Source organism: Moschus berezovskii, chromosome 5, assembly GCF_049115385.1.
Source record: "Moschus berezovskii isolate FMDL1 chromosome 5, NW_MosBer_1.0, whole genome shotgun sequence".
Taxonomy (NCBI): domain Eukaryota; kingdom Metazoa; phylum Chordata; class Mammalia; order Artiodactyla; family Moschidae; genus Moschus; species Moschus berezovskii.
Genome location: NC_142464.1, coordinates 39,274,239 through 39,299,307, shown reverse-complemented (window position 1 = coordinate 39,299,307; position 25,069 = coordinate 39,274,239). Strand labels below are relative to the sequence as shown.

The 25,069-nt window shown below is 37.0% G+C and overlaps 1 protein-coding gene across 3 annotated transcripts in view; it reads left to right on the top strand.

The window, feature by feature from the left end:
- GRID2 (glutamate ionotropic receptor delta type subunit 2) overlaps nt 1-25,069 on the top strand; it is a 1,729,520-nt gene that overhangs the window by 783,902 nt on the left and 920,549 nt on the right. The window lies entirely within an intron of this gene.

Genomic DNA, 25,069 nt, shown 5'->3' with positions numbered 1-25,069 from the left:
TGTTGAACTTAGATCTTCAGACCTTAGTCATAACTGAAAGTGTAAACCTTTTTACCCTATTTCCCCCACTCTTGAGATAATTTTTTTCTTCTGACAATTTATGAACTCATCTTAGAAAATATTTATGTGCATTGTATTTATATTAAAAAAAAGACATTTTTAAAAATAGCTAATTATTTTATGTAGGTTTCAATTGTAATCACAATCACTTTATTTTAGAGCAGTGCCTAGATTTAAAATTTCCTTCTTAGAATTTAATTTGCAGACTCTTATATGGTAGTGATTTATAAAAGATTATAATATAGCTTGACATCCTTATTTTAATTGCTCTTTGTAACAAGTTACTTAGCAGATAAATTATTGGTGTCTTAATTCTTGCTCGAAATTCGTTTCTTTTTAATGTATTTTTCCCATATGAAATGAAAGCTCATTGTATAATTTTTTAGTATATAGAAAATCAAGAAAGAGTAATAACAACTTCCTTATTTTTAACACAACCTCTTTCAAACTTTCAAAATTTGTGTATATTATTCTTATGCATATTTCTATGCAAAATCATGTATGATATTTTAATTTCACCATGTTTACAAAATGGTCTTCATTTATTGTCAAATATTTCTCAAGTTCCTACAAAGTGGGGTGACTGAAAATACCAGTTTACCTGGAATCTTCCTGTCTTCATCAATGAAGATCTCAAATGCTGGGAAACCTAATGTTGTTGTTCAGTAACTAAGTCATGTCCGACTCTTTGTGACCCCATGAATTGCATCACACCAGGCTTCCCTGTTCTTCACTATCTTCTGATAGTCCCTAGCAAACTAGGATCATTGGTCACCCTACTAGGAAGAGAAAAATGAAAAACAATATACTAAAATAACATTGAGTTTAGTGTGGGTATGATAGGATATATTCTAAGGTTTCCATATTTTAAAATCTTCATTTATTACTATTTTTTGTGATACTGCATAATTTTTCAGTTATATTTTTGTAACAATAAACTTCTGTAGTGTCAATGTAAAAGAAGTTTATAAATCTATTTCTTTAGCTTAGACTTTTGAATCATGTCTCACTTTTATGGTTATAGACAACAGTGATGAGAACATATCTGACTACAACTCTTTTTTGATGTTTATGATCTCTTCAAGATAGAGTCATATGATATGTTATTGATGAGATAAAGACTATAAATTTGTTGGATCTCAGATACATGCTGCTAAGTTGTTTTCCAAAAAATATGTTAACACTTTATATTTCCATTTATATTTCTCAGTTAAACCCTAAATTTATTCATCTGGAATAATTTTCCTATAGTTTATGAATCAAACAATATTCACCCTGGTTTCCTGAAAAATTCAGTTCAGTAGATCAGTCATGTCCAACTCTCTGCGACCCCATGGACTGCAGCACACCAGGTTTCCCTGTCCATCACCAACTCCTGGAGCTTACTCAAACTCATGTGCATTGAGTTGGTGATGTTATCCAACCATCTCATCCTCTGTCATCCCCTTCTCCTCCCTCCTTCTATCTTTCCCAGAGTCTTTTCCAGTGAGTCAGTTCTTGGCATCAGGTGGCCAGAGTATTGGAGTTTCAGCTTCAACATCAGTCCTTCCAATGAACATTCAGGACTGAGTTCCTTTAGGATGGACTGGTTGGATCTCCTTGCTGTCCAAGGGATGGACAATAAAAGGAACAATGCTTCCATTGCCATATGAGTGTTTTAGTTAAATGTAACAATTTTGTCGAGACTTCAAAATCTTTGTCTCCTTAGGCTCTAAAAATTGATTTCTGTTAGGAATTTTAGCAGGTAGTTGAATTAGAAAAATTCTCAACGTTAGAAGGGCTGATAACACTATTAGGATTTAGAAACTCTTTATCTTACTTAAGTAGATGATTCATGAATAAATGACAGTAGTAGCTTGTTTCCTTTTTGACTCGAGGCTTTGTTAGTCAAGGTCTTGAATACATCTTCACATAGGAACTCCTTTTTAAAAGCTTCTGATACCAGGTTTTCAAAAAAGTTTAAAACTTAGCTGAGGATTACTTAATACTATGAGTTAAATTGTAGGATAAACATGCTGATAGATCTTTCATTTTCCCAGGAGAGAGAAAACTCTAGCTTAATGAAAAATATATACCATCTAATTAAATCTGATGTGATCAAATACAGGTATTATCCTTTGGCTCAAAGTAGCATAGAAAAAATAATTTATTGAGATGTTCTTTAACACAGTTCTTTAGCACAGAAGAATAATCTTTTAGCTATATTATAGATAAAATTAAATTTTAAACTTACTAGTAATTTGCCTATAATATTTTCCTATATATACACATATGTTTCATCTCTTATTGAACTATGATAAATATTACCAACTAGCTTTTAATTTTCATAAATCAAATATTTAATCAAACTTTAAAATACAGGACCAAAATAGTTTTACTAGTATTTAAACACTTAGCACACTTAGCACAGGATAAAGACATATTTACTTTGGCTTAATAATTTTATGCTAGCAAGTAGGTGTTTAATATTACATAACTATCCCAACTTTTTGCCTCTGATAATCAGAATGCACTTTAAGTTAAAATTGACTCATGAGAATGTGAGGCCAGGACAAAAGTTGTACTAAAAAATAATAATTTCATGGGTTAAACATACAAGTGTATTGCCTTTATTCTTTCATATAATAGAACCACAATATACCTTATTTCAACACAAGCTCTCCTTTCTCATAATGACTTATAGTAGGAGCATATGATAGAGCAAGTGAAGGGGAACCAAAAGATGCAATAGAACTAAAGAAATATAGATTATATTCATATTTAAAATGAATTGCCATGTAGGTATCAGACTTATACTATCTTCTGAGTAGCACCTATACGGATAAATAGGATATGAAAAGCCTTTGCATAATAGTGAACATGTCAGTTGTTGAAATTGCATAAAAGCATTAGAAGTTTCCTGATTTAGTTGGTAATTTGGAAAATATATTTATTAAGCATTCAAAGTTTTTGAAAAAGATCAAGTCTCCAAATGAATGAAACACATACTGAAGAAAAGAGGAAACTTTTTGAGACTCTGCCATGTTCCAGTGTACGCTTAGTCAGTAAATTTACTCACAAATTCTATGAAGTAAAATAATAAAGTAAATTTGGTCAAAAGTGAAAATGTCTGGTTAAGCAGATGGAGATAATTCAAAATAATCTCTCCATCTCAAGCAGCTTAGTTTAATCACATTTCTAGAGTCTTCTTTGTCATATAACATTGTCAGGTTTCAGGGAATAGAACCTAAATATCTTTGGGAGGAAATGGTAGCCTATCAAAAAGATAGGCTTTGTTGATACAAATCAACAATCATTAGTATCATCACTATATATTTGTGTTCATTGTTTTTAATGTTAAATAAAATGAACACTTTACAAGATAATTCTTTCAAAAAGAGTAAAACTTTTGAGTTCCCAAATTAATTCATTAATGTTTTCAGCCATTACTCAGAGACCCATGATCTTTTGAACCTTTAAATGTCTTTAATGTAGCATGATATTATATAACTACAAAGCAATCTAACACAAATCATCTCACTGAGTTCTCTATTTTGCTTACTTCTATCTAAGTTTACTTCTCCAAGGCAGGATTAAATTTATTAAATTCTCCAAGCCAGGCTTCAACATTACGTGAACCATGAAATTCCAGATGTTCAACCTGGATTTAGAAAGGGCAGAGGAACCAGAGATCAAATTGCCAACATCCGTTGGATCACCAAAAAAGCAACAGAGTTCCAGAGAAACATCTACTTCTGCTTTATTGACTGTCCCAAAGCCTTTGACTGTGTGGATTAAAAAAAAAAAAAAAATGTGGAAAATTCTTAGAGATGAGAATACCAGACCACCTTACCCACCTCTTGAGAAATCTGTATGCAGGTCAAGAAACAACATGTAGAACTCGATATGGAAAAACAGGTTGGTTCCAAATCAGAAAAGGACTACGCCAAGGCTGTATATTGTCACCCTGCTTATTTAACTTATATGCAGAGTACATCATGCGAAATGCCAGGCTGGATGAAGCACAATCTGGAATCAAGATCACCGGGAGAAATATCAATAACCTCACATACAGAGATGACACCACACTTATGGCAGAAAGTGAAGAAGAACTAAAGAGCCTCTTGATGAAAGTGAAAGAGGAGAGTGAAAACGTTGGATTAAAGCTCAATATTCAGAAAACTAAGATCATGGCATCCAGTCCCATCACTTCATGGCAAATAGATGGGGAAACAGTGACACACTTTATTTTGGGGGCTCCAAAATCACTGCAGATGGTGATTGCAGCCATGAAATTAAAATAGGCTTGCTCCTAGGAAGAAAAGCCATGACCAACCTAGACAGCATATTGAAAAGCAGGGACATTACTTTGCCAACAAAGATCCACCTAGTCAAAGCTATGGTTTTTCAAGCGGTCATGTATGGATGTGAGAGTTGGAAAATAAAGAAAGGTGAGGACCAAAGAATTGATGCTTTTGAACTGTGGTATTGGAGAAGACTCTTGAGAGTCCCTTGGACAGCACAGGGATCCAACCAGTCCATCCTAAAGGAAATCAGTCCTGAATATTCATTGGAAGGACTGATATTGAAACTGAAACTCCAATACTTTGGCCACCTGAACGGAAGAACTGACTCATTGGAAAAGACCCTGATGCTGGGGAAGATTAAAGGCAGAAGGAAAAGGGGACATTAGGGGATAAGATGGTTGGATGGCAGTATCTAGATGAGTTTGAGCAAGCTCCTGCAGTTGGTGATGGACAGGGAAGCCTGGCATACTGCTGTCCATGGGGGTGCAAAGATTCAGACACGGCTGAGTGACTAAACTAACTGAACTGGTCTAAATTTAAGAAATATACAAAGTGTGGTTAAGTTTTATACATTCAGTTTCCATGACTCTGGTCACACAATTACTGAAATAATTTTATCTGGGGAAATCTTGCATACATTTGTGAAATTACCCTTTTTTCTAATCTCTCTTCCCTATTTTCACCACTATCATCATTCTCGTCAACCTTTATATGTGGAAAGATTTATCTGGACGTGGTTTATAGTAGTGTTAAGAGAAAAAAAATAACTTAAAAAACATTTTTAAGAGTTAAAGATAAATAGTGTGTCTTCTCAATGCACTTATGTTAATATACATCAGTAATCTCCAATTTAGTATGTGATATTTCCATAACTATAAATTTAATCATAGACGTTTTTTGTACTTGGAGCCTCAATTGATATCTTCAGCAACTAGTGAATGAAAGAAATACTATAAGCTTAATTTTGCCAGGCTTTTTACAATTATGAAATCTGAGAAGCTCTAAAAACTAAAAGACAATTCTTAACTTACTTAGAACCCTTCAGAATGAAAACTAAATGTGAATGATAAAGTGTCTTTTTTGTTTGTCTTTTCTTATGCCTTTTCATCACATATATTGTGGCTATTGACACCTTTGCTATAGAAATATGAATATGCTTCATTTTTGTGTTCTGATAAAAACCCTCATGGTAATTTTTTAATTAGTTTATTTATTTTACTTGGAGGCTAATTACTTTATAATATTGTTGTGGTTTTTGCCATACATTCACATGAATCAGCCATGGGTGTACATGTGTTCCCCATCCTGAACCCTCCTCCAACCACCATCCCAATCCCATCCCTTAGGGTCTTCCCAGTGCATCAGGCCTGAGCACCCTGTCTCATGCATCGAACTTGGACTGGTCCATTGTATTATTTAAAGTTTGTGTTTCCTTGCTAATTTTCTGTTCAGCTGATCTACCCATAGATGTGAGTGGGGGATTAAACTCTCCCACTATTATTGTGTTACCATTAATTTCCCCTTTCATACTTGTTAGCATTTGCCTTACATATTGCAGTGCTCCTATGTCGGGTACGTATATATTTATAGTTGTTATATCTTCTTCTTGGATTGATCCTTTGATCATTATGTAGTGTCCTCCTTTGTCTCTTTTCACAGCCTTTATTTCAAAGTCTATTTTATGAGTATTGCTACTCCTGCTTTCTTTTGGTCTCTGTTTGTGCGAAATATCTTTTTCCAGCCCTTCACTTTCAGTCTGTATGTGCATGTGTCCCTTTTTTTGAGGTGGGTCTCTTGTAAACAGTATATATAGGGGTCTTGTTTTTGTATCCATTCAGCCAGTCTTTGTCTTTTGGTTGGGGCATTCAACCCATTTACATTTAAGGTAATTATTGATAAGTATGATCCCATTGCCATTAACTTTGTTGTTTTGGGTTCGAGTTTATAAACCTTTTCTATGTTTCCTGTCTAGAGAAGATCCTTTAACATTTGTTGAAGAGTTGGTTTGGTGGTGCTGAATTCTCTCAGGTTTGTCTGTAAAACTTCTGATTTCTCCTTCATATTTAAATGAGATCCTTGCTGGGTACAGTAATCTGGGTTGTAGGTTTTTCTATTTCATCACTTTAAGTATGTTCTGCCATTCCCTTCTTGCCTGAAGAGTTTCTGTTGAAAGATCAGCTGTTATCCTTATGAGAATCCTCTTGTATGTTATTCATTGTTTTTCCCTTGCTGCTTTTAATATTTATTCTTTGTGTTTGATCTTCATTAATTTAATTAATATGTGTCTTGGGGTGTTTCACCTTGGGCTTATCCTATTTGGTACTCTCTGGGTTTCTTAGACTTGGGAGTTATTTCTTCCCCATTTTAGTGAAGTTTTAAACTATTATCTCCTCAAGTATTTTCTCATGGCCTTTCTTGTTGTCTTCTTCTGGGACTCCTGTGATTCAAATTTTTGGGCTTTTGACATTGTCCCAGAGATCTCTGAGGTTGTCCTCATTTCTTTTAATTATTTTTTTCCTTTTTCCCCTCTGCTTCATTTATTTCCACCATTCTATCTTCCACTTCACTTATCCTATCTTCTGCCTCAGATATTCTACTGTTGGTTCCCTACAGAGTGCTTTTGATCTCAGTTATTATGTTATTCATTATATATTGACTCTTTTTATTTCTTCTAGGTCCTTGTTAAACTTTTATTGTATCTTCTCAATCCTTGTCTCCAGATTATTTATCTGTAACTCCATTTTGTTTTCAAGATTTTGGATCATTTTTACTATCATTATTCTGAATTCTTTTTCAGGTAGACTCCCTATCTCCTCCTCTTTGGTTTGGTTTGGTGGGCATTTATCATGTTCCTTTACCTGCTGAATATTTCTCTTCCTTTTCATCTTGTTTAGATTGCTGTGTTTGGAGTGGTCTTTCTGTATACTAGAAGTTTGTGGTTCCTCTTTATTGTGGGGTTGCTCCCTGTGGGTGGAGTTGGACAGGTGGCTTGTCAAGGTTTCCTGGTTAGGGAAGCTTGCATTGGTGTTCTAGTGGGTGGAGCTGGATCTCTTCTTTCTGGAGTGATATGAAGTGTCCAGTAGTGACTTTTGAGGTGTCTGTGGGTTTGCTGTGACTTTTGGACGCCTGTATTTTAATGCTCAGGGTTATGCTCCTGCATTGGAGAATTAGCTTGGTATGTCTTGCCCTGAAACTTGTTGGCTCTTGGGTGGAGCTTGGTTTCAGTGTAGGTATGGAGGCTTTTGAATGAGCTCTTGCCGGTTAATGTTCCCTCGAGTCAGGAGTTTTCTGGTGTTCTCAAGTTTTGGATTTAAGCCTCCTCCCTCTGGCTTTCAGTCTTATTCTTACAGGAACATCAAGACTTCTCCATCCATACAGCACCAATGATAAAACATCTAGGTTAATGATGACAAGATTCTCCACAGTGAGGGACACCCAGAGAGGTTCACAGAATTACATGGAGAAGAGAAGAGGGAGGTGGGAGATAGAGGTGACCAGGAGGAGAAGAGGGGGAATCAAAAGGGGAGAGAGCAAGCTAGCTAATAATCAGTTCTCTATGTGCTCTTCACTCTCTGGAACACTCAGAGAGGTTCACGGAGTTCCATAGAGAAGAGAAGAGGGAGGAAAGAGATAGGAGTGACCAGGAGGAGAGAAGGGGGAGTCAAAAGGAAAGAGACCAATCTAGCCAGTAATTAGTTCCCTAAGTGTTCTCCACAACCTGGAACACCCAGAGAGATTCACAGAGTTTAGTAGAGAAGAGAAGGGGGAGGAAGGAGATAGAGGTGAACTGGGGTAGAAAAGGGAGAGTCAAAAGGGGAGCGAGCAATCAAGCCAGCAATCACACCCTTAAGTAAAAATGGGTACTGAAGATTGGATTCTTAAAGGTACAAAACTGATAACAAATACGAAAAGCAAAGATTAGAAATTTAGAGTAGAGGTTAGACTCTCAAAAACACAATATTAAAAAAAAAATCACTAAAATTATACATATATATACATATATAATTTGCTTTAAAAATAGGGTCTTTTTTGGCAAGGTAATAGTAGGCTTTAAAAATGAAAATTAAAGGAGTAATAAAGAACGTAAAAATAAGAAAAAAATTTTAAAAATATGAAATGATAATAGTGAAATATATCTAGGGATTTCTCTGGAGCTATAGAGGGCAGTGTGGGATCAGTTCATTTTCATATAGTTCCTTGTTCCAGCTTATACTTCTCAAGGTCTATAGGCCCCTTCCAATATAGTCAATGCTAACTGCAGTGTTTTAATCTTGTGCCCCTGTCACTTCCAGAGCAGTTTCCTCTTCTTTGTTTGTTTTGGCTTCCTCTGTTTGCAAGTCTCTTCAGTGTTTAATTTCTGCCCTGACACAAGGGGGTGAAGGTGCTCACTTTTTTAGGCTCACTTGTTCAGTTGTGCTGTGCAGAGGGAAGAACACTGCAAACAAATATCATGGGCGTGTGTGGGGAGTGCTCACGGTGTCTGGGCCACACTGGGTTTGCCCCCACTCATGGTGTGTGTGCTTTCCTGGTCTACACTGCTCAGGGTCCAGGTTGCTCTGCAAGAGAACTCTCTAAAGCGGGCCCTGGGTTGCATGCACTTCCCAGGTCTAATCCACTCAGGTTCAGGTTCTTGGGTACTCCACAAAGGCACAGACTTGGTTGGGCCTGCATTTTGTGCCCTTCCCAGGTCCGAGCAGATCAGGTGACCAGGGGTTTGGTGAGCGCACTCTCCCCAGGTGGGCAGTGCATCTTATCACCTCCTTGGTCCCAGCTGCTCAGTTTCCTGAGTGCGCAGCAAGAGAGCCATCTTGGTGTGCCATGTGTCTCCTCTGGGGGCTGATCTCTGACTGCGACTCTCCTGGTAGATGTCAACAGCACAGGATCCCAGGAAGACTTGGTTAGCAACTGGGAGCCTGCTCACAGTTTGGTGGAGGCTGCCATCTCTGGGCCGAGATTGCCCCTGGCCTTCCGGCTCTGACTGTCGCCCGCCTGCCTCTCTGCCTCAGGCTGGGGGAGGGGCCAGTCCCTATCCAGCTAGCTTCCCTCTGGTATTTGCTCTGTCCTTTGCTGTGTGAGAAGGCCAGGTTGTGCCTTATAGTTTTTCATTCAGAAGTTCTCTCTCTCTCTTTTTTTCTGTTTCTGGCTATCCCACAGTTTGGGTTGCTGTCTCATGTTAGCTCCCTCAGATTGTCCTCATGGCATTCAGGCCCATTTTTTATCCTAAGAGTGCAGCCCGCATCTCACTGTTCAGCCCCTGCGTGCTGCTGGCAGACGCGAGTGTCGGGGCTACTTTTCCACTGGGAGTTGCAGTTAGGTGCATAATCTGTGGGTTTGTTTATTTTTTTTCCTCCCATAATGTTGCCCTCTGATATTCCAAAACTCCCCATAGACTGCTGGTGAGAGGGTTTCCTAATGTTTGGAAACTTCTCCTAATTTACGGCTCCCTCCCCAGGACAGGTCTCTGTCCCTAACTCTTTTGTCTCTTTTTTTGTCTTTTATATTTTGCACTACCTCATTTTGAAGAGAATGGGCTGCCTTTCTGGGTGGCTGGTGTCCTCCACCAGCGTTCAGAGGTTGTTTTGTGAAATTTGTTCAGCGTTCAAATGATTTTTCATGTGGGGGAGAAAGTGTTCTATTCTTTCACCGTCTTGTAATTTTTTATAAAATAATGTTATATGCACAATATTGCCTTTCTAAACCCTTAAATATTCTGAATATTTATATATAGCACATTCTGGGATTCAGTTCAGTTGAGTTCAGTCACTCAGTCGTGTCTGACTCTTTCCGACCCCATGAATCACAGCACGCCAGGCCTCCCTGTCCATCACCAACACCCGGAATTCACGCAAACTCATGTCCATTGAGTCGGTGATGCCAACCAGCCATCTCATCCTCTGTCGTCCCCTTCTCCTCCTGCCCCCAATCCCTCCCAGCATCAGAGTCTTTTCCAGTGAGTGAACTCTTCTCATGAGGTGGCCAAAGTATTGGATTTTCAGCTTTAGGATCAGTCCTTCCAACGAACACACAGGACTGATCTCACTTAGCATGGACTGGTTGGTTATCTCCTTGCAGTCCAAGGGACTCTCAAGAGTCTTCTCCAACACCACAGTTCAAAAGCATCAACTCTTCGGTGTTCAGCTTTCTTCACAGTCCAACTCTCACATCCATACATGACCATTGGAAAAACCATAGCCTTGCTAGATGGACCTTTGTTGGCAAAGTAATGTCTCTGCTTTTTAATATGCTGTCTAGGTTGGTCATAACTTTCCTTCCAAGGAGTAAACGTCTTTTAATTTCATGGCTGCAATCAGCATCAGCAGTGATTTTGGAGCCCCCCAAAATAAAGTCTGACACTGTTTCCACTGTTTCCCCATCTTATTCCCATGAAGTGATGGGACCAGATGCCATGATCTTTGTTTTCTGAATGTTGAGGTTCAAGCCAACTTTTTAACCCTCCTCTTTCAATTTCATCAAGAGACTTTTGAGTTCCTCTTCTCTTTCTGCCATAAGGGTGGTGTCATCTGCATATCTGAGGTTATTGATATTTCTCCTGGCAATCTTGATTCCAGCTTGTACTTCTTTCAGCCCAGCGTTCCTCATGATGTACTCTGCATATAAGTTATATAAGCAGGGTTACAATATACAGCCTTGACATACTCCTTTTCCTATTTGGAACCAGTCTCTTGTTCCATGTCCAGTTCTAACTGTTGCTTCCCAACCTGCATATACGTTTCTCTAGAGGCAGGTCAGGTGGTCTGTTATGCTCATCTCTTTCAGAATTTTCCACAGATTATTGTGATCCACACAGTCAAAGGCTTTGGCATAGTCAATGAAGCAGAAATAAATGTTTTTCTGGAATTCTCTTGCTTTTTCATGATCCAGCGGATGTTGGCAATTTGATCTCTGGTTCCTCTGCCTTCTCTAAAACCAGCTTGAACATCTGGAAGTTCACTGTTCATGTATTGCTGAAGCCTGGCTTGGAGAATTTTGAGCATGACTTTACTAGCGTGTGAGATGAATGCAATTGTGTGGTAGTTTGAGGACTCTTTGGCATTACCTTTCTTTGGGATTGGAATGAATACTGACCTTTTCCAGTCCTGTGGCCACTGCTGAGTTTTCCAAATTTGTTGGCATATTGAGTGCAGCACTTTCACAGTGCAGCACATTCACATAAACAGTTGGAGAGATATTCCATGTTCCTAAGTAGGAAGAATCAATATTGTGAAAATGACTATACTACCAAATGCAATCTACAGATTCAATGAAATCCCTATCAAATTACCAATGGCATTTTTAAAATTTCATAATCATATGGAAACACAAATGACCCCAAATAGCCAAAGCAGTCATAAGAAAGAATGAAGCTGGAGGAATCAAGCTTCCTGAGTTCAGGTTATAATACAAAGCTACAGTCATCAAGACAGTATGGTATTGACACCAAATCAGAAATATAGATCAATGGAACAAGACAGAAGGCCCCCCCCCAAAAATCCCATGCACCTGTGGGTACCTTATTTTTGACAAAGGAGGCAAGAACATACAATGAGGCAAAGACTGCCTCTTCAGTAAATGGTTCTGGGAAAACTGGACAGCTACATGCAAAAGAATGAAATTAGAACACTTCCTAACACCATACACAAAGATAAACTCAAAATGGATTAAAGACTTAAATATAAGACCAGAAACTATAAAACTCTTGGAGAAAAACATAGGCAGAACACTCGACGATATGAATCAAAGCAAGATCTTCCAGAGGAACAGAATACCTCCTAGGGTACACCTCCTAGAGCAACGGAAATGAAAACAAAAGCAAACAAGTGGGATCTGATTAAGCTTAGAAGCTTTTGCACAGCAAAGGAAACTCTAAGCAAAGTGAAAAGGAAACCCTCAGAATGGGAGAAAATAATAGCAAATGAAACAACTGACAAAGGATTAATTTTCCAAAATATACAAACAGCTCATACAACTCAATACCAGAGAAACAAACAACCCAATCAAAAAGTGGGGGAAAGACCTAAACAGACATTTCTCCAAAGACATACAGATGGCTAACAAACACATGAAAAGATGCTCAACATCACTCATTATTAGAGAAATGCAAATACTACAATGAGATAAAACCTCACACCAGTCAGAATGGCTCTCATCAAAAAGTCTATAAACAATAAATTCTGGAAAATGTGTGGAGAAAATGAACACTCTTACACTGTTGGTGGGAATGTAAATTGATACAGCCACTGTGGAAGACAGTATGGAGATTCCTTAAAAAAAAACTAGGAATAAAACCACCATATGACACAGCAATCCCACTCCTAGCTATACACCCTGAGGAAACCAAAATTGAAAGAGACAGATGTATCCCATTGTTCATTGTAGCACTATTTACAATAGCTAGAACATGGAAGCAACCTAGATGTCCATTGACAGATGAATGGATAAAGAAGTTGTGGTATATATACACAATGGAATATTACTCAGGCATTAAAAGGAACACATTTGAGTCCGTTCTAATGAAGTGGATGAACCTAGAACCTATTATACAGAGTGAAGTGAGTTAGAAAGAGAAAGATAAATACCGTATTCTAACAAATTTATATAGTATCTAGAAAAATGGTACTGAAGAATTCTTGCATTGCTGATAAAGAATTATGGACCTGTATTTTAAAAAAATAAAAATAAACTGCATTCTTTCATAGATGGCAAAAAAAACACCTCTTTTTCTTTAAGTTCGTGATCTCAGATCACGAGTGCATCTGTATCCCCATGTGAGAGTGATACTATAGTTTCTTAGAATTCTTTGTTTGGAAATAGAAGCAATTCATAGAGGGTATCTCATTGTCTCATCACTGACACTGCCTCCCTAGCTACATGAGAACTTGCACAGTCTGTTGAATTTCTGGGGTAGAATTTGAACTGTCTTCATGCTTAATTAAGGCCACTCTCTGATCTCATTGCACACTGCTTCTGATGTCTTCCCCTCCCCCACCAGCAAGCAAATATGTGGATATGCACACACTTGGGAATCCTAAGTTTCTCCCTTTCTATGCCTTCCTTCCTCCGTTCCATTCCTAGCAGGAGGCAAACATGCTAGACTACCTCTTCTACCACATAGGACACTCACACCTCTCTAAATACCATGTGTCCCTTTCCATTTTCTCCCCTTTAGAGCAAAGCTGCCAAGTAAGCTGTCCAAACTCATTCTCCTCTATTTGCTTTTCTCTTTTCAACCTTCACCTATCCTCTGAAACTTCTGTTACCAGGATTGCTATTAATCTCCATTGTGACAATTCAGCAGTCAATTTTCTGTCCCCACGTTACAATTTGATCCAATGAATTTGTTGCTCAGTTTTGAAAGTATTTTTCTATTTTGCTTCCAGTTTCAGTACCTGGGAATGGCTACCAAGAATTCCAAACTCAATATTTCCAAAACAAGAACTGTTTATTTTCCTTTACAAACATGTTCCTTTCCTACATTTAAAATAATTTTTAACATCAGTAAATTACATTATTCATCAAAATGCTTAATCCTTAACCTTAAGGGTCATTCTTGAAAGATAATTTTTCTTATATCTCACTCACTTAACCAGTAAATGTGGTTGATGCCATCTTCAAAACAGTTCTGTCCAATTCTCTCACTTTTCATCGTGATTCTCGGTACTCTCCTAGTCGAATTTACGGTGGTATCTCCCTTATATTATGCCCAAAGCCCCTATCTATTTACTTTCCATCTTTTGTCTTTTTTAGCCATAGCAAACATGAACTTTTCAAAATGCAAATTAGTTCATCCCTCCTTTACCAAAACCTGCTAATACCTTCTCATCACATTCAAGTAAAAAGAAAATTCTTACACCAAATAGAATTCAAAACATGTATTCAAATACATGTACGTGCATATTCATAGCAGCATGAGTCTCAATAACCAAAAGGGAAAGGAGCTCAAATGTCCATCAACAGATAAATGATTAACAAATCATGGTATGTACATACAATAGATTATTATTCAATCATTAAAAACGAAGTGCTGATTGATGCTACAACATCAGTGATCCTGGAAAACATTATACCAAGTGAGAGAAGCCATCACAAAAGGCCACGTGTTGTATGATTCTGTTTATATGAAATATTCGGAATAGGTAAATCCACAGTTATGGATAACAAGGCTCCTAGTTAGCTCTTCAACCTCATCCCTACCACTCTCCATTTATATCCCCTCTTCTAGTCACATTGGTCCCTGCTTATTCCTAGTTTCTTATCATATTCTTACTCAGTATATTTATGACTACTTTTTTTTTCTCTAGTTGGACATCTCTTAATTAAATCTTGTTCTGGAATCTTCTTAAAATATCACTTCCTTACAGAATATGGCCTCTATAATTGTTCATCCAAATTTTCCATAGGATAACAGATTTCTAAATCCAAATCTCCAAAACAACTTCCAAAACCAATGTAGATTGTAAGCAGCTTAAGTACCCACACAAAAAAAATCTCTGATGTAACTAATATTTAGGAAGTATAAGAAGCTTGAAATTACCTGAGGGTAAGGAAATAAATTCCTATCCATAGCAGAGTTGGCTCTCACACTGAATCACGGAGACAGACTGTGAACCAAGAGAGGCAGTGGAGGAAAAACAGTGGCTGACCACAGATAACATAACTCCCACAAAGAGAGATACTTAAAATAAGTCCAAGGAAATTCTGAGAACAGTTCTAAGAGTAGGTGAGGAGAAAGAAAGATACTTGAAATTATGTAGAAGTAAATGTAAGACTCTTAGGAAGAAACCATTTCTGAGCAAGAAGGGGCATATTAGAATGGTGTGGAACATTACTTGGAGGCTCTGTACTTAACAGAAAAAAGGAATCAAAGTGTTGAATTTAAGAAAAAAGCCTACAAAAACAAAAGTGTATAACTATTTCAGAAAAAACCCTACTATATTAGAAGATAACCTTCAATAAAGAAATTTCTTTTCACTTTAACTGTACAACACCCTGTTCATGAACATAGAAATTTGTAAAACCCCAAAGTTCTCTTTTGTCTCTCCCCAGCTATTGTTTGCTTAGGGAAAAAAAAAAGCTATTTCAAAATGAACTGAAAATTATGGACAACATTTGTATCAATCAGTAGATTGTAAAAGGAAGAGAGATATTGAGTATCAAAAAAACTTAATTGATGAAAATTCTCCCTCTCATACTCACACACAAAAGAAAAACCAAGAATCAGAGGAAAACCGATACAAAACACCAAAAATTTAATTAAATGTCTTTTAAAAAAACACTTCCAGATATGAAAACATAAGTTTTGAATGAGTGACTCTCAAAAATATAAATGGACAAAATATAAAAGGATGTGAAATGGGAGTTGAGTAGATCAGAAATGAAAGAGAAGGAGAAAAAAGACCTCAGTAATAATGATTCAACTGAAAGGTGCCAAAGAAAGAATGGATCTCATAGGCATTTTTTTAACAAGTGGAATTGATGAAGCAATGAGAGAGCCAAAAAAAAGCAAAAACAAAGTGAAGAACTAAAAATAATCAGAGAAAAACATGATAGATATATAAGAAGATACAGATTTCTTAAAGTTGGAATCCTTAAAGAAGAGAACGCAAACATAAGAAAAGAAAGAAAAAAAAGTAAAGCTTAACTTCAGAGAATTTTTCAGAAATAAATATATTCAGTTGTATATTGAAAGGGCACATTTCATTAACTGTTAAATACACCATAGAAAAGCTTGTAGCCTTTACAGATGTGTTTTAAAAGTCCTCTGGGTTTCCAAGTGAAAAGACCCAGTTCTTTCCAAAAGAAAGAGAAACCATGTTGGCATCAGAATTCTCCACAACAATTTTCAATACGATAACAATGGAACTCTGTTTTCAAAAATATACGAAGGAAAGACTGTGTGAACCAAGCTGTCTTTCATATATCAAGGTTATTAAAAAATAGTATTAAACTTAAAAGAACTTAGAGAATTCTGTACTCACTAGGGGCTAGGCTTTTTCCAACTTAGTGGTTATTAGTTAAACTTTGACAAAAGGATAGATAGTAAACAGTGAATATATTTAATTGTAGATCTAAGACTTAAACAAAGATATGAAAAAGGATAGAATAATAGTAGGTAAATATGGTCTAGCTAATTAGGAATTTTGCAACTGCAAATAAATGTAGGATAAAGAAGAGGAAAATGGAAAAGAAGATATTAATTTTCATAAATCTGATAGATATGAGTCAAATGATAACTTTCAAATCTTAATTCAGTTCAGCTGCTCAATTGTGCCCAACTCTTTGCGACCTCATGGACTGCAGCACTCCAGGCTTCCCTGTCTGTCTAATTAACTAATTAAACTAATCTTAAATAGTTTCCTAAATAAAGAAAAAAATGGACTAAGAGCTTCATTAATGCTTAACCCTATCACTCAAAGAGCTCACATTTTTTCTAGGAAAGTTCAGTTCAGTTCAGTCTAGGAAAGTTACTGCATATAAATTAATGATTTCTGTTATAGCTAATCTCTGAAAAAGTTTTTTAAAGCAACATTAAAAAAGGAGAATGTCTAGATGCCAGGAAGGAATATTTGCATAAAAAAATAATGAAAATTCTATTTTGAATTTAGAAATATGTTGAAATTCTGGGCAAGAAATCCTATACTGTATTTATAAGTCTACTGTTTGTTGGTTAAATTTTACAGAAATATAAATATGCCTTTGCAAATGAAGTAATGTCCTTTGAAATATCCTTAGTTCAATTCCTATTCTATTTGGAATAAGCCAAAATAGTTTTCTTTCCCTTCCTTCCTCCCTGTCTCCCTTCCTTCCTTCCTTTTCTTTTCTTCTGAAAATGAATATTTTAAAGCCATTTTTGCAAATTGTATGTGTGTTGGTTTTAATTTTTGAATTTTATTTTTTTCTGTTTTTCTCCTTGTTTGTGTGTTTTGGTGGTGTTTATCATGATAGCAGTGGTGTTGAGATTTCATGTAAATCTTCTACTTCCAAACGCATTTTGAAACACAGTGTGTAGTAATTTTTCTTTTGTGTTCCTTTGCATCAGCTATAACTGGCTTTTTTTCAATATTTTTGCTTAATGAAGTAAAAAAACAATATAAATTAAATTGCTCCTTGCAAATGAGTCTCATCCAGCTGCATTCAACTATGAAAGAGTTCTCAGGAAAGACTACACATTAATTTTCATTTCAGTAATATTTTGCAAAGAGGTTCATGGGCCTTATTGTCCTTCAGATCACCATATGCTGCCATCACAAAATATCAGGTCCATAGAGAAATGATCCTCTGTGTTATTTAGGAAGTTGAGAAAATACCACTAAGTCAACTCAGATAATTCCATTTCCTAAATCAAGTACTTCTGTGATTTGATGACATAAACATGGAAATGTTCTTCTTTGTACAACATCTAGTAGAATTGGCAATAGATGAATAAAAGAATGTCTGAATGGATGTGAGTGAACTGAAGGAATGTTTTGAATGAACTAAATGACCTTTCCTACTCCAGGAGAAAACAATATGTAACTGGTAGGCAGTATGATGTCTTAGTTTACCATCATCACCCTAGTTTAAGTGCTGCTTTGCATGGGGAGGAAAAATAATCAGGAACTGTTGAGAGGATAGACAGAAGGGTGTTAAATACCAAGGACTTCAATACTAAGGACTGATCTTCAATAAGGAGAGTACAGTCGTTCCTCTTACAATGTTTCTTGTATGAAAGCATAAAGCCATACCTGGATAGAAGGAAAAGGCTCTTCCATGAGAAAAGCCTATCTTTTTCTCTTTAATACATGGTTTGTATAATTGTTTTGCTATTACATTCTTATTTGACAGGAAAAAAGCAGTAGCTTTCATTATATCTTTTAATTTTTGTAACATAAGAAAGTGAATTCTGTTTGATCTCCTTTCCCATAGTATCTGCATTTGGTTCTTTTTTTCTTACCATCATGAGTTGGAGAACTTGGTTTCTGTGCTTCTGTTTACAATTATTTCTGGAAAATAGATAACTCTGTTCTCACTTCTGAAAAGTAGAAGTCACTCCACCGTGTCCGACTCTTTGCAACCCCATGAGTCCATGGAATTCTCCAGGCCAGAATACTGGAGTGGGTAGCTGTTCCCTTCTCTAGCAGATCTTCCCAACCTATAGATCAAACCAGGGTCTTCTGCATTGCAGGCACGTTTTTTAACAGTTGAACCATCAGGGAAGCACTCTCACTTCTGAGATACAGTTAATTGTCTTGTACTAGAATATACTCTTGTGATGGGAAAAACAAACCCTTTGTAGTCATTCTCTACATTCAACATGGTGCCCTGGAAATCTGTGAGACTCTCCTTCATTGCTACAACTTCTCATTCAAACTATTATACCTCTAGTTTTGGCTGGTTCTCCTTGTTCATTCCTCTGAACACCTTCTTTCTAGTTTAGAAAATATTAATAAGAATTATCAAATACTATCAGCTAACCTACTTTCAACTTTTTTGAGGAGGAGAAAAGGGAGTTTTAATAGTTCCGTAGTGCAACATTTATAACTTCTCTTAATACCTTTTTTTTTTGCAAAGAAATAGAGGAAAACAACAGAATGGGAAAGATTAGAGATCTCTTCAAGAAAATCAGAGATACTAAGGGAACATTTCTTGCAAAGATGGGCTCAATAAAGGACAGAATTGGTAGGGACCTAACAGAAGCAGAATTATATTAAGAAGACATGGCAAGAATAAACAGAAGAACTGTACAAAAAAGATCTTCACAACCAAGATAATCACGAAGGTGTGATCACTCACCTAGAGCCAGACATCCTGAAATCTGAACTCAAGTGGGCCTTAGAAAGCATCACTATGAACAAAGCTAGTGGAGATGATGGAATTCCAGTGGAGCTATTTCAAATCCTAAAAGATGATGCTGTAAAAGTGCTGCACTCATTATGCCAACAAATTTGGAAAACTAGGCAGTGGCCACAGGACTGGAAAGGTCAGATTTCATTACAATCCCAAAGAAAGGCAATACTAAAGAATGCTCAAACTACCGCACAATTGCACTCATCTCACACACTAGTAAAGTCATGCTCAAATTCTCCAAGCCAGGCTTCAGCAATATGTGAACCATGAACTCCCAGATGTTCAAGCTTGTTTTAGAAAAGGCAGAGGCATCAGAGATCAAATTGCCAACATCCGCTGGATCATGGAAAAAGCAAGAGAGTTCCAGAAAACCATCTATTTCTGCTTTATTGACAATGCCAAAGCCTTTGACTGTGTGGATCACAATAAACTGTGGAAAATTCTGAAAGAGATGGGAATACAAGACCACCTGACCTGCCTTTCGAGAAACCTGTATGCAGGTCAGGAAGCAACAGTCAGAACTGGACATGGAACAACAGACTGGTTCCAAATAAGAAAAGGAGTATGTCAAGGCTGTATATTGTCACCCTGCTTATTTAATTTATGTGCAGAGTACATCATGAGGAACACTGGGCTGGAAGAAGCACAAGCTGGAATCAAGATTTCCGGGAGAAATATCAATAACCTCAGATACGCAGATGACACCACCCTTATGGCAGAAAGTGAAGAGGAACTCAAAGGACTCTTGATGAAAGTGAAAGAGGAGAGTGAAAAAGTTGGCTTAAAGCTCAACATTCAGAAAACTAAGATCATGGCATCTGGTCCCATCACTTCATGGGAAATAGATGGGGAAACAGTGGAAACAGTGTCAGACTTTATTTTGGGGGGCTCCAAAATCACTGTGGATGCTGATTGCAGCCATGAAATTAAAAGACACTTATTCCTTGGAAGGAAAGTTATGACCAACCTAGGTAGCATATTAAAAAGCAGAGACATTACTTTGCCAACAAAGGTCTGTCTAGTCAAGGCTATGTTTTTTCCAGTGGTCATGTATGGATGTGAGAGTTGGACTGTGAAGAAAGCTGATCGCCGAAGAATTGATGCTTTTATTTATTTATTTTTTTAGGTTGGACAAATTTATTTCTTTTTTTTTTTTAATTATTGTTTTTATTGGAGGCTGTTTATTTTACAATTGATGCTTTTCAACTGTGGTGCTGGAGAGGACTCTTGAGAGTCCCTTGGACTGCAAGGAGATCCAACCAGTCCATCCTAAAGGAGATCAGTTTTGGGTGATCATTGGAAGGACTGATGCTAAACCTGAAACTCCAATACTTTGGCCAACTCATGCGAAGCACTGACTCACTGTTAAAGACCCTGATGATGGGAGGGATTGGGGGCAGGAGGAGAAGAGGACAACAGAGGATGAGGTAGTTGGATGGCATCACTGACTCAATGGACATGAGTTTGAGTGAACTCCGGGATTTGGTGATGGACAGGGAGGCCTGGCGTGCTGTGATTCATGGGGTCGCAAAGAGTCGGACACAACTGAGCGACTGAACTGAAGCCAATTAGAACATCACTTTTTTTATGTTTTACTATTTGTCTTCTCTTTGTCTGTCCTTCCAGCCCAAGAGAGGCAGAAATGTTCTTTTAATCAAAACTATAGATTTACATACATCCTCTTATTGATGAATTGAAATGGAAAATTTTATATATAATTGCTTACTTGGCAGGATTGATATGAGGATTGCTATTTATGTGACAGAAACATTTGTAAACCATCTTGACCTTCTCAAAGAAAGGTTACAGTAGTGATTAGAGAATAACATCTGCTTTCCTTTTAACCTCAGTCTGAAATCAGATCACCTTTCACGGGGATAGACAAAGTTTGTATAATGAAATGGATTCTAGCAAGTAAGCAGATGGTCTTGAGAGATGGTACGGGTGATCATGAGAATAGTTTTACAGCCTTCCTTGATTTGTTGAGATTTTTTAAAAAATCTGTATTTATTGTGGATAACTTTATGTTTATTGGCACCATATGCTAATACTATGTAAACACAGAATGTCTCCACATTTAGTTAATATTGAATGCATTGAACTTCTCAGTGAGTTTAAAGATTTAAAATAAGCCATCATCCATCATCCATATATTGCTAATATATGAGATTTTCAGCAAAGGTGCTAAAAAATGTAAGGTTTGGAATTTCCATGTGAAGAAATATATACATTTATATATTTTGTTATATATATATACTTGTGTGTGTGTGTGTGTATGACATATTAAAGACTTTCTGTATTGGAAATCTTTGTTTTCAGCCCAATATTTTTAGTATATATGTGTGTATTCCCTTTACTATCACTAGAAATTCATACTTTGTGACTGCCTATAGGTAGGATTTGTATATCCTTCCTGTTAAAGCTGCATTGTGGGAGTTCCAAAGTTGTCCGGTGGCTAAGACTCTGCACTCCCAGTGAAGGGGCCCTGAATTCAATCCATGGTCAGGGAACAAGATCCCACAAACCACAATTAGGAGTTTGTACTCTGCAATTAAAGATCCCTCATGCGGCAGCTACTAAAGCTCCTGAGAATCTGGCACAGTCGAATAAATAAATAAATAAATATTTTTTAAAGATATCATTAAAATCTTCATAGGCAAAAAAAGTTGCTAGATATTTTGATTACTTCTTAATTATTCTTAATCATAAATTATTTAATTCATGAACTTAAGTATTTAAAAGTGAGGGATAAATACCATGCAATAATTTATTTTATTATTTTTTATTGAATTATGTGACATACTATATTGTATTAGTTTCAGTTCTATAACATACTGATTCAAAGTTTGTATACGTTATAAAATGATCCCCACAATAAGTACAATTACATAAGGCACAGTAATTATAATGTTATGGACTATATTTCCTGTGATGTATATTACAATCTCATTTATTTTATAGGTTAATCCCTTTCAATTATGTTTCCCATCCTCCCACCCTTCTCTCTGATAACCACCAGTTTTTTCTCTGTATCTGCAGTCCTTTTCTGTTTTGTTTTGTTCATTTTATCTTTTTTCAGGGACTTCTAAGTGGCACTGGTAGTAAAGATCTCGCCTACCAATGCAGGACACATAAGAGATGCAGGTTCGATCCCTGGGTTGGGAAGATCCCCTGGAGACGGAAATGGCAACATACTCCATTATTCTTGTCTGGAGACTCCAATGGACAGAGGAGCCTGCTGGGCTGCAGTCCATGGGGATGCATAGAATCAAACACAATTCTTTTTTTAGACTCTCTATATTAGTGAAATCATATGGTATTTGTTTTTCTCTGTGTGTATTATTTCACTTAGCATGATACCCACCAGGTCTATCCAATATTTGAAAAGTAATTCAGTTCAGCTTAGTTCAGACTCTCAGTCGTGTCCGACTGTGATACCAGGGACTGCAGCATATCAAGCTTCATGTCCATCACCAATTCCCGGAGCCTGCTAAAACTCAAGTCCATCGAATCAGTGACACCATCCAATCATCCCATCCTTTGTCATCCCTTCTTCTCCTGCCTTCAGTGATTCCCTGCATCAGGTGGCCAAACTATTGGAGCTTCAGCTTCATCATCAGTGATTATTCAGGACAGATTTCCTTCAGGATTAACTGATTTGATTTCCTTGCAGTCCAAGGAATTCTCAAGAGTCTTCTCCAACACCACAGTTCAAAAGCATGAATTCTTTGGCACTCAGCTTTCTTTATAGTCCAACATTAACATCCATACATGATTACTTAAAAAAACATAGTTTTGACTATATGGACCTTTGTTGGCAAAGTAATGTCTCTGCTTCTTAACATTCTGTCTAGGTTGGTCATAGCTTTTCCTCCAAGGAGCAAGCATCTTTTAATTTCATGGCTGCAATCACCGTATGCAGTGATTTTGGAGCCCAAGAAAGTCACTGTTTCCATTGTTTCCACATGTATTTGCCATGAACTTATTTGGGCAGATGCCATGATAGTTTTTTGAATGCTGTGTTTTAAGCCAGCTTTTTCACTCTCCTCTTTCCCTTTCATTAAGGGGCTAATCAGTTCCTCTTCGCTTTCTGCCATAAGGGTGGTGTCATCTGCATACTGAAGTTATTGATAATTCTCCCAGCTATCTTGATTTCAGCTTGTGCTTTATCCAGCCTGGCATTTTGCATGATGTACTCTACATATAAGTTAAATAAGCAGGGTGACAATATACAGCCTTGACATACTCCTTTCCCAATTTGGAACCAGTCTATTGTTCCATGACCAGTTCTAACTATTGCTTCTTGACCTGCATACAGATTTCTCAGGAGGCAGGTCATGTGGCCTGGTATTCCCATCTCATGAAGAATTTTCAACAATTTGTTGTAATCCACACAGTAAAAGGGTTTAGCATAGTCAATACAGCAGAAGTAGATGTTTTTCTGGAAATCTCTTGTTTTTTTGATGATCCAAAAAAGCAAGAGATGATTTGATCCCTGGTTCTTCTGCCTTTTCTAAATCCAGCTTGAACATCTGGAAGTTCTCAGTTCGTGTACTGTTGAAGCCTAGCTTGGAGAATTTTGAACATTACATTGCTAGCGTTTGAGATGAGTGCAATTGTGCAGTAGTTTGATCATTATTTGGTGTTGCCTTTCTTTGGGATTGGAATGAAAACTGATCTTTCCCAGTCCTGTGGCCACTACTGAGTTTTCCAAATTTGCTGGCATATTGAGTGCAGCACTTTAACAACTTCATGGTTTAGGACTTGAAATAGCTCAGTTAGAATTCCGTCACCTCCACTAGCTTTGTTTCTACTGATGCTTCCTAAGGCCCACTTAACTTCGCATTCCAGGATGTCTGGATCTAGGTGAGTGATCATACCATCATGGTTATCTGGATCATTAAGATCTTTTTTCTGTACTGTTCTTCCACATATTCTTAGAACCTTTTCTTAATATCTTCTGCTTCTGTTAGGTCCATACCATTTCTGTCCTTCATTGTGCCCATTTTGCATGAAATGTTCCCTTGGTATCTCTAATTTTATTGAAGAGATCTTTAGCCTTTCCCATTCTACTGTTTTCTTCTATTTCTTTGGATTGTTCACTTAGGAAGACTTTCTTATCTCTCCTTGCTATTCTTTGGAACTGTGCATTCAGTTGGGTCTAGCTTTCCTTTTCTTCTTTACCTTTAACTTCTCTTCTTTTCTCAGCTATTTATAAGCCCTCCTCAGACAACCATTTTGCCTTTTTGCATTTATTTTTTCTTGGGATGGTCTTTATCAATGCCTCCTGTACAATGTCATGAACCTCCGTCCATAGTTCTTCAAGCCCTCTGTCTATCAGATCTAATCACTTGAATCTCTTTGTCCCTTTTACTGTATAATCATAAGGGATTTGATTTAGGTCATACCTGAATGGTCTAGTGGTTTTCCCTACTTTCTTTAATATAAGTCTGAATTTTGCAATAAGGAGTTCATGATCAGAGCCACAGTCAGCTCCTGGTCTTGTTTTTGCTGACTGTATAGAGATTCTCCATCTTTGGCTGCAAAGAATATAATTAATCTGATTTCAGTATTGATCATCTGGTGATGTCCATGTGTAGAGTCTTCTCTTGTATTGTTGGAAGAGGGTGTTTGCTATGACCAGTGTGTTTTATTGGCAAAACTCTGTTAACCTTTGGCCTGATTCATTTTGTATTCCAAGGCCAAACTTGCCTATTACTCCAGGTATCTCTTGACTTCCTACTTTTGCATTCCATTCCCCTATAATGAAAAGTTCTAGAAGGTCTTGTAGGTCATCATAGAACCATTCACCTTCAGCTTCTTTGGCATTAGTTATTGGGGCCTACACTTTGATTAAGGTGTTATTGAATGGTTTGCCTTGGAAACAAACAGATCATTCT